This window comes from Notechis scutatus, chromosome 6 (genome assembly GCF_049901735.1).
Source record: "Notechis scutatus isolate UNSWTSFEM ecotype Mainland chromosome 6, rNotScu1.2, whole genome shotgun sequence".
Lineage (NCBI taxonomy): Eukaryota > Metazoa > Chordata > Lepidosauria > Squamata > Elapidae > Notechis > Notechis scutatus.
The window spans coordinates 64,068,433-64,084,454 of record NC_142014.1 but is presented as its reverse complement, the minus strand read 5'-3'; the positions used below and the strand labels follow the sequence as shown (position 1 = coordinate 64,084,454).

The following is a 16,022-nucleotide window of genomic DNA, read 5'->3' as shown; positions in this document are numbered from 1 at the left end:
CACTGCCTACCACTGCTGATCCTAGGAGTATCTTGGGTCTCCCATACCATTGAGGCACAACCAGCTAAAGCAGCTGGTAGCTATTTGTGAAGCCTCCATGAAGCTGGGAGATGCCACCATGAAGGCACTATAGAGGCCTCACCAAGGACCAGCAGCTTTTTTAGCCAGATGTGCCTTGTTGTCAGCAGGAGGAAGAAGGTAGCAAAGGTCAGCTAGAGGTGGGGATGCAGTAGAGGTGGATTGTAGGGTAGCCAACAGAGGAGAGATGGGGGGGGGGAAGGTAGGTGGGTGGCAAAGTTGAAGTATAGATGAGCACAGCAGGGTAGGAGAAGGAGGAGGTCCTCATCTAATGACTGTAACCCGGGCTACCGCAACTGCAGTTACATATTTCATGTAATGACCATTTCACTTAGTGATGAAAATTCTGGCCCCAACTAAGCAAGGACTACCTTAACCTCTATGATGTGTTTACTATTTATAATACTATTAATCCAGCCATAAAATATCATACCCATTGCAATGCATAGGCCTATATGTGGGGAATATAAAACACTTATTACAATCAGAATTATAATTATATTATTTATCCCTACTTGACTGATCAGCTCCAATACCCTGACGACTATAATGGAGGTTTTCCTCCAAGGTTTTGGTTCTAGATAAAATATATTATCAGCCTTATTTGGAAGCACCGAGCACACTTTTACCAAACTGTAACATTCCTAGCCTGAAATATACAACGGCCTTATCATTTCTATATTCTAGTTGTGTCTACATTCTCAACTGAATATAGATAAAGACCCTACCCTGCACATTAAGAAGTAATATGGTTCAGGTTTTTTTTAAGAAGAGGGGAAGTAATAGACAATTTACATAACTTTTCTTAAAATATGTTACAAAGCACCATATAAATTATACAAAATACCTATTTGCAGAAAACAAACCTTTGTCTTCAAATGCACTTAAAATTAAAAACATAGATTTGGAATATGACTGAAAGGTGGCTTTTCGAAAAGCAACTGAATTGTTTTTTTCTTGAGGAAAAAGAAGACGTTTTGCATAACTGATGAAGCTTCTTGGATGAGAAGCAACATGTCTTCTTTGTCCTCAAGAAAAATCAACCCAGCTGCCTTTCGAAAAAAGCATCTTTGAAACAATTATGATCTGGATTACTGAGAATCTTCATAGATATCTAAAATGTGAATGTTGTTTTCGTTCCATATGCATGGTTGGTACGGAAAAGAACAACAACAAAAAATGTCAGCATTACCAAGTAGATTAAGCCATCAAAGTTCTTTCAATAAATTACTCATAAATTACTAAAATATTTTTTCTGAAAGTTCCAGCCAACTGATGCAGGCTCTCACTCCAGATCAACATCTATTACTTTAATACTTTACTCATAGTTAACACGAAGCATCATCCTCTAAGAACAATGTGGAGTGCTTTTAATTCAGAAGTATGTTAAGGAGATAGATTTCTGCTGGACAGTTTTGCTTAATTCATAGAAAACAGATTCTAAGATAAAAAATCCCATTTTATTTATTTTTTCATCTCTTGTAATTAAACTGTAATTCTATATATTTACTGAACAGGCAGTAAATCAGTGGAGCTTTACCCTGTGAATAGACAAGTATAAGATTGCACAGCCAGACATTAGTTTCTCAACAGAAAATCATTCATTGCACATTCTGGCAATTATCTTAAGCAGAGAATAAATAATGTTTGCTCGTTAGCTCCAATTTATGCAACAAGGAAACCACTTCGATAGTCACAGGGGAAAGCAAATTTAATGCTTTTCTTGCAAAGTGGCAACACCAACTACAAAATGACAGATGGGTGCAACCTTACTAGGCAGCCCAAATCTATATAGAATTAGATGTACCCAAGTTAATTGACTTAGACGCATTTAAAAACCATCTGTTAAATATATTACAGAGCAGACAGTAACATTTAAAAGTGTTGCTGTGTTCTGCACAGGGACTATGATCATTCTAAACCAGGTTTCTGATCGGCTTTGGACAACTCAGATAAGACCAGCTGTTTCCACACTGTATAATTGAAGAACAATAAAAGCATTTTCAGAAATTTGACCCACATAAATAACAGTGAGCAGGCTGGAGATCATACTCTTTGTTAAATGTGTGTGCATTGCTTGTTTTTCTTTAAATTTGTTTTTGTATACAGTTTTCTCTGTATTTTTTTTAAAAATGCAATAAAATTATATTACTATTGAATCACTTTGATGTTTTCTTCCTTCTGTATCCCTTTTCTCTTCTGAATTGATTTGACAGTGAGTCTCTGGGCAGGGAGGGGCTCTTCCTTTGACTGACCACATTCCCTTATAAATCCCCCCTATGATTAGTTTTTCATTTCTCCCCCCAAAATCCAGAGGCCTGTCTGTCTGGCTATCTAGAGCAAGAGAGAACATGCGTGCAGGGACAGGAGAACAGAACAGAATAGAATAGAAATAGAATAGAACAGAACAGAATAGCAGAGTTGGAAGGGATCTTGGAGGTCTTCTAGTCCAACCCCTTGCTCAGGCAGGAAACAGTATACCATTTCAAACAAATGGTTATCCAACATCTTTTTAAAAACTTTCAATATTGGAACATTCACAACTTCTGGAGGCAAGTTGTTCCACTGATTAATTCTTCTAACTGTCAGGAAATTTCTCCTTAGTTCTAAGTTGCTTCTCTCCTTGATTAGTTTCCATCCATTGCTTCTTGTCCTACACTCAGGTGCTTTGGAGAAGTTAAGAATCATTTACTGCTACTCAATTTTTCCCTTTCAAGTGTTCCCATTAACTATGCAAATGAAAGGAACATGCATTAGCTGAAATAGTTCTTGTTCTTCTTTTTTTACAAGAAGCTTCAAAACATTTGTTGCATGGCTGTGCTTGCTATTCGGGATTCCAGCCATTCTGCTGTACTTCATTCCTTTTTGCCAATATTATACTGGTAGTCCTCATGCTGCGATCATTCAAAGTTACGAAGAATCCCCTCAACAGCTACTTACAACCTGGTTTTGAAGTGTTGATGTTGGCCTTCCCCATTTGACTGCATTTAGAGCGCTCAGGAAATGGCCGTCAATGCCCCATAGTCACATGACCATGATTTACGACACTTCCCCCCCCCCCAGAAACTGGTTGTTTACTTTCAGTTCCTGGAAAAAAAGCTCTATAGCAGTGATGGCTAACTTTTTCGGCACCAAGTGCCCAAAGCGCACATGCATGCGTTGAATGTCCACACGCAAACCCCCAAAATACAATGCATGCATGTCCCTCCCCCTAAAGTGCCCCCCACATATGTGCATGTATCCCCACGCATGTACCCCACTCCCACGCATGCATGGCAGAGACCCAAAGACCAGCTGGCCGGTGGGAGGCGCGTGTGCATGCGTGGCGGAGCTGAGCTGGGGTGACTGCTTGCGTGCCCACAGAGAGGGCTCTGCCATAGGTTCGTCATCACGGCTCTATAGTAACAATAATTTGCTTAACAACCGTGGTGTTTGCTCAATAGCCACAGTATTTGCTTTATAACCACTGTAAAAAAAGGTTGTACAATCAGATCCAGTCATGTGATAGTCTACTTTATGACCATCATGCCTTCGACCATAAATGGGCAGCCTCAGTTCTTCAGTTATGGTCATAAGTTGAGGACTACCTGTATTCCCCCACCCCCATTTCTCATTCATTTACTGGTGAGAACAGTTTTCCCTCGACTATTTTCAGGGAAGGGGACTGGGAATAGTTCCCTTTAAAGATTTTTGATTCTTCTAATGGTGGGAGTTCCCCAAAGTTTCCAAAGATTTTTTTCCCCTCCTCCACAACTGGGACTTTCCTGTTGCACAATCAAAGCAGGACTCTGTCCTCGAACAGTGGAAAGAGCAAGAGATATTATCAAAATTCTATCCTTCTGTGTGAAAACGCACTCACAGTTTAAATTTAAAAGAAGCAAAAGAAATCAAGCAACAAGTAAGCATTGAAGCAGCAACAGGTTAACATCTTAAACTCAAAACCCTACAGGATAAACCACCTTCCTCCCTGTATATTGAAAAAAACAGGCATGATGATCCCAGAAAGTCCTTTTAATCTATTGCTTTTTGCAGTACAAAGGATCGCTTTTTAGTTGGGACTATTGGAGGCAGGGGAGAATGTATAACAGAACCTCAATAAAAACAGCTCCTGGTTTTGGGTTTCTCCTGTCTGCTCCAAAGCTGTTTCCTCTTGCTCAGCTAGCTCCCGGCTCTTGATTAATGTGGGGGAAAAAAAGTTATTATGCTTTTTCACAAAGCTATGGCTACACTTAAAAGTGCACGTTCACTCTTTTGTCAGTTTGCAAACACTGTTGACAGTGGCATGTTTGCAACAGCTTTTCTTGTGCATATAGAAATAGTGGTGTGGTGAGAGCTGAATAAAACAAAAGAGATAAGGGTGGAATGCTGAAATCTATTGCTTGGATTGAAACACACTGAATGCATTTCAAAACTAACCTTACAGCTGCAGCCCTAGCAAAAGGAAATTATTTGATGTTAAGGATCAACAAAACAGGATTGTTGCTTTATGGTCTTAGCAGCCATGGAAGACTGTCAAGAAGAGATGCAAAGCTAAGTCACAAATGTCCTTTTTCAAGGTTTTTTTAAGACGTTAAATATGTGTTCCGTTCCCCCCCCCAAATAAATGCTTTATCCCTTGAATGGATGCCTGAAATGAGGGCAAACACCACTCTTAATATTACCTTTTATTTTTATCTCACCTAAAATGCAAGCTTTTTTTAAAAAAAGATGTGAATGACATATTTCATAAACAGAACAATAAACTATAATTTTGAATATAGTCTGATCTGAAGGAATCACTCGGCTGAGATGGACATCTATAAAAATAGAAAGAAAGAAAAAGAAAGAGAAAGAAAGAGAAAGAAAGAAAGAAAGAAAGAAAGAAAGAAAGAAAGAAAGAAAGAAAGAAAGAAAGAAAGAAAGAAAGAAAGAAAGAAAGAGAAAGAAAAGTGGAGGGAGGGAGGGAAGGAAAAGAAGTAAGTAAGTAAGTTTTGGTAGGCCTGAAAGCTAAGCTGGGATAGCATTCTTAGCAGAGGTAGTCCGACTTACAACCATTTTTTAGTGATCATTCGAAGTTCCAGTGACATTGAAAAAAGTGACTTATATCCAGTTTTCACACTTATGTCCATTTCAGCATCCCCATGGTCATGTGATCAAAAATTAGTGCTTGACAACTGGCATGTATTTATGACAGTTGCACAGAGATCATTAGATCACCATTTGTAATCTTCCCAGCTAGCTTCCAACAAGCAAAGTCAATGGGGGAATCCAGATTAGCTGACTGCATGATTCACTTAACAACTGAAGTGATTCACTTAACAACTGTGGCAATAATGGGACAAACCTCAGTTAACAACTGCCTTGCTTAGCAATGGAAATTTTGGACTCAGTTGTGATTGTAAGTCTGGGAATATGAGATTGGGGATATGAGATTGAGAAAATATCCTATTAGAATGCAGTGACAAATCACTTATGAGTTACCGTATATACTCGAGTATAAGCCGAGTTTTTCAGCCCATTTTTTGTGCTGAAAAAACCCCCCTCGGCTTATACTCGAGTCAGATTCCCCTCTGAAAAAAAAAATGGTGTGGAGCTCCGGAGCTGGGCAGGCGCTTCCCTGCTTCCGTGTTTCCTTTGCAACTTTTAAGCATGGGGGTAATCGGAAGCAGAAAAGTTCTTGCATGAGGATATATTTTTCTTTTTTAACTGTTTTTAGGGGGGTGAAAGACCCACCGTCATGTGAGAATGCTCAGACACGAAATCTATCCGCCCAAAAATAAGTGTGTGTGTGTGTGGGGGAATTTTAACAGAGGGAAGATGTAGGGAGAAGGCAAAAGCGACGGAAGATCCTTCAGGGGAAACTGAGGGGAGACTCACCCTTGGTCCAGATGAGCCCCCTTCCCCGCCCCTAAGGAAGCAGAGGCAGCCAGCAAGGGCAGGCAAGCCCCACTTCACAGACTCCGTCCGTCCTCGCTCCCACCCAAAGCCACGAAGTCCCCCAATCGCGCAGCCCAGAATCGCCCTCCCTCAGGGGGCAGCAACGACGCCCGGTTTTTCCCGAGACAAGAAGCTCCGCCGTGCAATGAAAGCGCCCTGGCTCTAGGCTCGCGGGCTCAGAAAACAACGCGAGCCGAGGTGGCTTCGGCTCCGCTTGGCTTCTCCAACATCCGGCGCTGCCCTGTTCTATGTGCCGGGCCCGGCAAGTCCGAGCAGCCAGCACATAGAACAGGGCGGCGCCAGAGATCATTAGCCGCCTCTTTCGCAGCACAAGAAGAACAGGGTGGTGCCGGACCATTGGAGAAGCGGAGCAAAGCCGGAGATTAGTAGCTGCCTTTCGGCGAAGAAAGCTTCCCCCAACCAGCTGGCTGGTCGTCTCCCCCTTGGCCATATAGAACAAGCAGGCAGAGAAGGAGGAGAGCAGCTGGCCAGTTGGGGGAGGCTTCTTGTGCTGCGAAAGAGGCGGCTAATGATCCCCGGCTCTGCTCGGCTTCTCCAACATCCGGCGCCGCCCTGTTCTTTGTGCCGGGCCTGGCAAGTCCGAGCAGCCAGAGCGTGGAGCAGGGCAGCGCCGGAGATCGTTGGCTGCCTCTTTTGCAGCACGGGAGGCCTCCCCCGGCTGGCCAGCTGCTCTCCTCCTTCTCTGCCTGTTTGTTCTGTGTGGCCGAGGAGGAGGAGACCGGCCGGCTGGTTTGGGGGAGGCTTTCTTCGCCGAGAGAGGCGGCTGCTGGTCTCCAGCTTTGCTCCGCTTCTCCAATGGTCCGGCGCCGCCCTGTTCTATGTGCCGGGCCGGGCAAGTCCGAGCAGCCAGCGCATGGAGCAGGGCGGCGCCGGAGATCGTTGGCTGCCTCTTTCGCAGCACGGGAGACCTCCCCCGGCTGACCAGCTGCTCTCCTCCTTCTCTGCCTGTTTGTTCTGTGTGGCTGAGGAGGAGGAGACCGGCCGGCTGGTTGGGGGAGGCTTTCTGTTGTGAACGAAAGAAATGTAATTAATAAAGATTCATTTGCCTAGCAGGATCGTAATCCTGCACGTCCTATTGGCCCATATAATGGCAAGTTATGATTGATTCATTCCGAGCAATCTGACTGGCTGTTGGCGGGCCGCGCCAAGATTCAAACGCTATAACACTATCCATTGGTTATCCGGATAGCAACTTACTCTATAAAAGAGTGACTGCTAGCCGGGGTTTTTTGTCTCTGTTATGCTCGTGAATAAAGAGCTGAAGTTCACGGTTTACAGTCTGGTCTCCGTTCATTAAACCCATGCCTCAAACTTAACACTGGTGACGAGGATGGGATACGGAGACAATAGAGCTGAATAAACCCTACAGAGCACCAACCGAAGCACGTGGCTGAGAGCGCATCTACATCGGCAGGATGTCAGGTGGCGCTATACCACCCGCTCCTTTTGACCCGGAAAAAGAAGACTGGGAGTCGTATATGGATCGGTTCCAAATGTTTCTAGAAACCAACAATTTGAAAGACGCAACAGCCGGAAAGAAGCGGGCGGTGTTCTTGACCCATTGTGGACCAGCCGTTGTTAGAATGGCGAAGGCGCTCGCGAAACCGGCTGAAGTGACAGCAATAGATTGGGACAACCTCGAGCCTATCCTACGGGCTCACTATGCCCCCACCATACCAACGTTGGTTCGGAGGCACGAATTTTATCAACGGGATCAGCGGAAGGGTGAAAGTATTGCAGACTTCATCGCTGACCTAAGAAACCTGGGAGCCCTCTGTGGGTTTTCAGACCTAGAAGAAGCTATGCGAGACTGCATAGTTCTGGGGTTAGATGACCACGCAGTACAGAGCAAGATCATGGCAAAGGGGGACATCGATCTTGCAGATGCCATTGCTGACGCTACTGCAGCAGAGGCAACCAAGAAGTCGGCTGCTCGAATGCGCCACACCAACGCACCGCTCCGTCAGTTCGCCCGTGAAGCCTCGCCTCAACTAGAAAGACACTCAGCGACAGCGCACCATGAGGACCTCGAGTCCCAATCCGAGAGTGTTGAAGAAGAGGTTAACAGACTTCGGGCCGAACGAGATCAACAAACTCTAAAACTTCAGCGCCCATGTGCGGGTTGTGGGGGAAACCACCCGCGATCCGGTTGCAAATTCCTCGACGCAATCTGCCGTTCCTGTGGGAAGAGAGGCCACATCGCACGGGTCTGCAGAAGTAAGAGGGAATTCAACACAAACAGAAAGGAGAACAACCTCCGCCAAACCACAGGGAACCTCCCTGCAAATCGGGATCGTTTGAATAACCAACGAAACAACCATGCCTACAGCAGCAAAACATCTGCTCTTCCAGCAAGACGAGAAGAGGCACACCAGACTATTATTATCGGCCACGCTTCGTCATTAGACAAACAAAAGATCCGAGTGGAAGTGGCCATCGAGAACAAACCTTGCCAGATGGAAGTCGACTCCGGATCGTCCCTCTCAATGGTTTCCTGGAAGACCCTTAAACAGCTGATCCCTACCATCCATCGACAAGACCTCAGGACACAGAAAATCATCCTCAGAGATTATCAGGGGAACTCGATCCCAGTCGTCGGAGTGAGTCAAGTCCATGTCTCTTTTAAAGATCGTGCCGTGTCTCTCCCATTAACTGTTGTCGATGGTGACCGGCCCAGCGTACTAGGCCTACAATGGTTCGCCCCACTCGGGATCGAGGTGGCCGGCATTCACCAGGCCGGAAGCAACGATTGGGAAGAGAGCATCGTCCAGGAATTCCACGACGTATTTTCGGACAACTTAGGCAAGTACAAGGGGACCCCTATATCATTTAGCCTCAATCCAGAAGTAGCCCCTATCTGCCTTAAGCCTCGTCGGGTGCCGTTCGCCCTTAAACCCAAGATTGACAAGCAACTTGATAAGTTAATAGCCCAAGGGGTGTTGGAGCCTATTGACCACGCCCGTTGGGAAACCCCAATCGTAAACCCCATCAAACCGGATGGGTCGATCAGAATTTGTGGAGACTACCGCGCCACTCTGAACCACGCACTCCAACAGAGTGCTTATCCAGTGCCGGTGGTTCAACATCTTCTCCACTCCCTGGGCGGCGGGAAGATCTTCGCAAAGTTAGACTTAGCGCAAGCGTATCAACAACTACCCGTTGATGCGGAAACCGCAGAGGCACAGACTATCGTTACACACTGAGGTGCCTTCAAATGCAACAAACTCCAGTTCGGAGTGAGTGTAGCCCCAGGGATATTTCAGAGTCTAATGGAGAGACTTTTACAGGGAATAAAAGGGGTTGTACCATATTTCGATGACGTGTTAATTGCTGCCCCAAATAGAGTAGAGCTTGAAAGGTGTCTCAGATTGGTTTTACATAAATTTAAGGACGCCGGCCTCAAGGTTAAAAAAAATAAATGTCAACTATGCACTGAAAGGGTAGAGTTTCTCGGATACCTCCTCAATAAACACGGTATTCACCCTACCAAAAACAAACTCAGGGCAATCAAGAACGCCCCAAGACCTAAAAATAAGACTGATCTCCAGGCTTTCCTGGGACTTATTAACTTTTACAACATCTTCTTGTCCCAGAAAGCGACCATAGCTGAGCCCCTACATAGACTTCTCAACAAGAAAGCCACCTGGGTCTGGGGACATCGAGAAGAACGCTCTTTTCAAAAAGTGAAAGATTTATTAACATCCGATACTGTTCTAATGCAGTACAATGAGACTTTGCCACTAAATATTACGTGTGACGCATCACCATTTGGGGTTGGAGCCATTTTGAGTCACGTGTTACCAAACGGGCATGAAGCTCCCATTGCGTACTTTTCGCGGACATTAGAGAAGGCTGAACGAAACTGTAACCAACTTGACAAAGAGACTCTTGCTATTGTATCGGCCGTGAAGCGATTCCACGAATATGTTTACGGGCGGCCCTTTACTCTAATTACAGACCACAAGCCTTTACTTGGCATTTTAGCAGGTGATAAACCAACCCCATACATATTATCGCCTAGAATGACTCGCTGGTCAGAATTCCTAGCAGCCTACAGCTACGTACTGCAGCATCGCCCGGGGAAAGCCATTCCCCACGCTGACGCTTTGAGCCGTTCCCCACTTCCGGAAACCGTCAGCGACCCAGCTCCAACCCTCACCACGCTGCAAATTGAAACCCTCAACTCGCCGCCACTAACGGCAAGAGATATCGCTGCCGGCACAAAACGAGACTCTATCCTCGCAAAAGTTCTCAGTTGGGTCGAACGCGGGTGGCCAGTCGAAGAAACCCCCACCATTTTCACGCCGTTCAAACACCGGCAAACGGAACTATTCTCCCAGAAGGGCTGCATCCTATGGGGAGATAGAGTCGTCGTGCCAGAGAAACTACAGCGACTTGTGTTGAAAACCCTACACGAAGGACATCCGGGCATCGTCCACATGAAGGCTCTCGCTCGAAGCTACGCGTGGTGGCCAGGCATCGATAAACAAATTGAAGCCTGGGTTATCACGTGTAGAAACTGCCAAGAAGTCAGCAACGCCCCACCGAGAGCAATTCCCACCGAATGGGAAACTCCTCGAGGCCCGTGGTCCCGCATCCACATTGATTTCACGGGACCCACGAAAGGACAGACTTTTCTCCTAACCGTGGATGCCTACTCCAACTGGCTCGAAATCCACAAGATGAAAAGCACAACTACTGACTCGGTCATTAAAAAACTAGATAGATTATTTGCAACACACGGTTTCCCGGACGTTCTAGTTTCCGACAATGGACCCCAGTTTACGGCCCTCATCTTCGAACAATACTTGGCGGACCGGGGCATCCGCCACGCCTTAACTTCGCCGGCTCACCCTGTGGCAAACGGTAGGGCTGAACGGATGGTCCAATTCCTTAAAAAGACACTCCAAAAAAATGGATCCGGGGAACATCGACGCTAGATTGAACAAAATACTCTTACTACAACACATTACCCCCCACAGTGTCACCAACAAGACCCCAGCCGAACTTTTAATGGGGCGGAAGCTTCGCTCCCACCTCAACCGACTACACCCGTCTTACTCGCCAGAGAAACCCTGTGGATCCAGCGGAACGTATCGCCAATTCAAGGTAGGCGACTTGGTCTACGCAAAAAACCTTTCCGGCGAACCGCTGTGGGTCCCAGCCACCATAGTCTACCTCACTGGCCCTAGATCTTACCGCCTTAAGACGACAGACGGCAAGGTATGGAAACGCCACATAGACCAACTCCGATCTCGTTTACAATCAAATATTCGCGACCCTCCGGACTTCCAAACTCAGGGGGGAGGGAATACCGAGGGGGACGAAGACCGCATAGACGACGACGTAATCGGGGACAGACGGCCACTAAACCGAGTGCTCGCGCCACCTGAAGGTCCGGGATCGGGGGCATCCTCCCCGCAGAGGAACACCATAGCGGAAACATGCCCGCCCGATCCAGGAATGGACTTAAGGGACTCTGATAGTGTTGTGGAATCAACCCCGGGCAAAGACGAGCCTTGCGTTCCACCGGAACCGAACTTTAAACAAAAACCTGTGGAACAGCGAAAATCGAATAGACAGGTAAAACGACCTGCATACCTGCGTGATTACGTCACCACGGCCGTCAAACGAAACCCAGGGGGAAGGGGTGTTGTGAACGAAAGAAATGTAATTAATAAAGATTCATTTGCCTAGCAGGATCGTAATCCTGCACGTCCTATTGGCCCATATAATGGCAAGTTATGCTTGGTTCATTCCGAGCAATCTGACTGGCTGTTGGCGGGCCGCGCCAAGATTCAAACGCTATAACACTATCCATTGGTTATCCAGATAGCAGCTTACTCTATAAAAGAGTGACTGCTAGCCGGGTTTTTTTGTCTCTGTTATGCTCGTGAATAAAGAGCTGAAGTTCACGGTTTACAGTCTGGTCTCCGTTCATTAAACCCATGCCTCAAACTTAACACTTTCTTCGCCAAGGGAGGCGGCTGCTGGTCTCCGGCTTTGCTCCGCTTCTCCGATGGTCCGGCGCCGCCCTGTTCTTTACTTGGGCAGCCGGGCGCCCGCAGCGGCAACAGGCAGTTCCGCCTGGGCTCCACTCAGGTGTCCGGCTGGGGCTGTTGGGAGTTGCTGCCGCCGGTGCGGCTCCGGTCCCACGTTGCCTTGGGAAGGGTGGGGCAAAACCAGGAGCCGCTGAGCCTGAGCCTCCGGTGCCGCTGCTGCCATTGCAAAGCGCTGCCGCGGCTCTTCCTTTTTGCCTTTCCCTTCCCGAGGCGACGCGGGACTGGGGCCGCGCCGGCTGTAGCGACTCCTGACTCAGGGGGCCTCCGAGGGGAGGGGAAGAGAGTGACTCCTGCCTCCCGCTGTCATCATCATCTTCTTCTTTTGGGTTAGTGAATCAATTAAACCTTTCATGATAGTGAGATCGTTTCCCAAATTAATTATTTTTATTTTTGAAATTTACCAGTAGCTGCTGCATTTCCCACCCTCGGCTTATACTCGAGTCAATAAGTTTTCCCAGTTTTTTGTGGTAAAATTAGGTGCCTCGGCTTATATTCGGGTCGACTTATACTTGAGTATATACGGTACTTTGCCGATGGTCGAGTCCTTGGAAAATATGTATAGGGATATAAAAATAATGCTTAACCTCTTGCACTAATTCTCACAAAATACCCTTACGTTGACTCCACCCATTGCAGATTATTTTACAATATTAAAGAATGGAAAAACATTGGAATGAAGGATATAGCAAATGTTAAGAACTGCAGAGCATTCCAACCATCAACATACAATGACCAGGAATGACCAAAGCTTGTAACCTAGGGTTTCTGAGAGCCATGAAGTATAATTCTGTTATTCTTCATTCCAAATGCTAACAGTATCTCATTCCTCCTAGTTTAACTTCTTTCTTTCTTGTCCTGATTTTTCTTGATTTGACAAATACAAGAATTCTCAACCATTTTGAGCCAGTAGGCACAGATTGAATTTTGAGAACAGATCAAAGAATTCTCTCAAAAGGGCCTTTGCTTGTGTTCTCAGATGTGATTTTTTTTTTGCCCCCTCATCTGTTTTTCCCCTGTAGTCTCTTTCTATTAAGTTTCTTTAATTAAGCCTCTGCCTTCTGCTCCCATTTTTCTTTCTTTTGGTAAATAAATAAAACAATAATCAAACACATCAATAGTAAGTAGTAGTAGATAATCAGATAATCAGAGTTGGAAGAGACCTTGTAGGTCATCTAGTCCAACCCGCCGCCTAAGCAGGAGACCCTATACCATTTCTGACAAATAGCAGTTCAATCTCTTCTTGAAAGTCTAGTACATGTAGAAAAGATTACACCGATTTTCCAAAAGGTGCTTTTTCAAGAGGCAACTGGACTTTCTGGTTTTTCTTTGAAGACGTTTCGTTTCTCATCCAAGAAGCTTCTCAGAGCTGAGGAAGCTTCTTGGATGAGAAAAGCAAAACGTCTTCAAAGAAAAACCAGAAAATCCAGTTGCCTCTTGAAAAAGAACTTTTTGGACAACCATGACCTGGATGACTGAGAATGTCCATAGACATTACAGATTTGTTTACCATGGAATGCCAGAATAAAAAACAAATAGCTGTGTACGTAAAGTAACATAGTACAATCATTTTACTTTGCAGACTTATAATTTGCCAAGATTTAATAACCTGTAGTAGTAAGTCTTTACCTCTGATAGTAAAATAGAGAACTAGATCTTATCCAGTGTCTTCAAACCCCAGAGAACAGACTTAAATTGACTGAACCAGAGTTGCTGTTGCAATAAAAAGGTTTGGTTCTATTTTCTTCACTCACAGTAACAAGAAACAAATTATGAAAATACCCAAGTACAGTATGAAGAAAGATACAAAACCCTGGCTAAAAAAGATGCCTCAGTCTAATACTAATTACCATTGCTCTACACAGTGTTAGTCATCCAAAGATAGGTGACTTGCTCAGATTTTTTGAGCAAGTCAACTTTAATGGGAATGCATCATTTATGAATAATACCCTATTGGTTAACATCTGTGATGTCACTGATACCTTTTTCATTATTTCCATAGTGGCTGTTGCTTTATTTTTTTAAGTGAAGGGTGTCTGAGCGTTGCACTAGAATGCTTAATCTACTAATATGTATATCTAAGATTAGAATGCTTGACTTATTTCTAAGATGAAGAATCAGCCATGAATGTTTGCAAAAACTTACAATTGTGACCCAACTGAGCAGCTGGAAGATGGCATGTGATTTCTAATATGTTCTGCTACTAAGAGAACTGTTGGGCTGCAGAACCAAGAGGCAACTTCTGCGCATCAGACAAAGAGCAGGATTTGTATCCAGCTGCTTGTTTGATAGCTGTAGTCAAGAACACAACAGCCAATAAAGAACAAAAAGAAAAAAGAAACAGATTCTGGTAAATGAATGAATTCATGTTACGTGCAGAATCAGAGCCTTCAGTGTTCACAACACAATAGGAGGTCCTGTCCACTGGGCAGTAATAAACACAAATGCCATACAAAGATTCATCATCTACGGTGTGTAATTGGTGCTGAAATATTTCAGGGAGATGTGTTTTATTATTACTCTCAAGAGATGAAACCAATGGAAGATTAATATTCTGTAGTCTCAGTGGCCTAATTAGGCTACAACTAACAGCCTAATGATTGCTTGTTCACATTATTATTGCCTGAAATAATGTAGAAGATTGTAAATTGTATGTTGAATAATGGGCTGAATAAAGTGATGAAGCAAGTTAATGTCTGGAGACCAAGGGTTGCACTTAAATTTAAGTGGTATGTCAGATACTACATTTATAAGGCAGTAGGCAATTAAACTACTTTTCACTTCATGTATTTAATTATTTTGAGCTTCCATCCTATTATTACTAGGTAGCAATGTTTTTTTATCCTATAGTGTGTTACAGGGTTTCAAGGTTTGGGGAAGCTATGATCTAGGTCAGTGATGGCTAACCTTTTTGTCGTCACGTGCCAAAAGTGCGCGCATGCAAATGCGAGAGCGCACACATGTGTCTGCACTATCATGCAACACATGCACAACCCCTGCGCTCCCCTGCCTCCCTGCGTATGCATGCGGGACTCCCCCGCACTCCCCGGGCCTCCATGCATGCGTATGGGACCCCCCCGCCCCCTACACACACATCTCCCGCATGCGCTCTGCTCCCCATGCATGCGTGGCAGATACCTGAAAATCAGCTGGCTGGCGGGAGGTGCACGCGCATGCACAGTCAAACTGATCTGGGGCGACGGATCACGTGCCCGCAGACATGGCTCTGCATGCCACTTCCGGCACGCATGCCATAGGTTCGCCATGACGGATCTAGGTGTAGGACATTATATCTGAGCTACAAAAATCTTAGATGGAAGCAAAGCATTCGAGTTTCCTGAATCTCACTGGCTTCATCTACTGTAATGGTCCTATGGATTTTTGCTGCCCAGATATGAAAATCCTACCACATGCAGCCCTGACAGCTCGGATTGTGCACCAGAGAAATAAGGTAAGTTGAGACCTGGGGTAATCACAATTTAATTTAGGTAAACAAAAGAGGGATGGAAATAGAGCCTTTTTTTTTTGGTACAGAGGGTGTTATATACTGAGCATGGGCGCAAGGAACGGAGACGAGGCAGAGAACTAGTGAACTTCAACTCTTTATTAATGAATAAGAACAGAGCAAAAACCCTGGGCAGCAGCAGCTCTTTTATAGAGCTGGCTGCTGACCCGTTAACCAATGAATTGCGTTCCCACGTTTAAATTGTACCCAATGACAGATGTTCAACTAACAGCCAATCAGGCTGCTCCGTAAGGACCAATCCCTGCTCGCTATTCATGGGCCAATCAAAGGTGCAGGATTACGAGCCTGCTTTTCTCGTAAGGTTGACAAGTTTTTATTAAATAGTTTTTATTAGTTCATAACAGAGGGTTTTTCCCAAGATTAGACCTGTAATTTCTCCATAAAAGGTTCTAAAAGCAGAGGTAGAACATTTGTTATAGACA

General features: G+C 45.2%; 1 protein-coding gene across 1 annotated transcript in view; it reads right to left on the bottom strand.

The window, feature by feature from the left end:
- The window catches only part of PKP2 (plakophilin 2), a 71,871-nt gene that overhangs the window by 9,998 nt on the left and 45,851 nt on the right, over positions 1-16,022 (bottom strand). The window lies entirely within an intron of this gene.